Source organism: Apaloderma vittatum, unplaced genomic scaffold (assembly GCF_000703405.1).
Source record: "Apaloderma vittatum isolate BGI_N311 unplaced genomic scaffold, ASM70340v1 scaffold24050, whole genome shotgun sequence".
Lineage (NCBI taxonomy): Eukaryota > Metazoa > Chordata > Aves > Trogoniformes > Trogonidae > Apaloderma > Apaloderma vittatum.
In genome coordinates, this window is record NW_009693246.1 from 24123 (window position 1) to 24462 (window position 340).

Sequence of the window (340 nt, forward strand, 5' to 3'; positions counted from 1 at the left end):
TTGAGTGTGGTCGGCGATCACTCCACCAGCACCCAGGACCGTCAAGCCTGCTGGAGATACCGGCCATGCTCTTTAGGCTATTCTTACGGGAGAGCCTTTAAACAAACAAGCAGTGATAGCACATAATATAGCTTGTCAGGGTGGCAGGAACAAGGCGGGCACGGAGAGCATGAGTGTGGTCGGCGATCACTCCACCAGCACCCAGGACCGTCAAGCCTGCTGGAGATACCGGCCATGCTCTTTAGGCTATTCTTACGGGAGAGCCTTTAAACAAACAAGCAGTGATAGCACATAATATAGCTTGTCAGGGTGGCAGGAACAAGGCGGGCACGGAGAGCAT

General features: G+C 53.5%; 1 protein-coding gene across 1 annotated transcript in view; it reads left to right on the top strand.

The window, feature by feature from the left end:
• The window catches only part of CTSE (cathepsin E), a 7524-nt gene that overhangs the window by 5357 nt on the left and 1827 nt on the right, over positions 1 to 340 (top strand).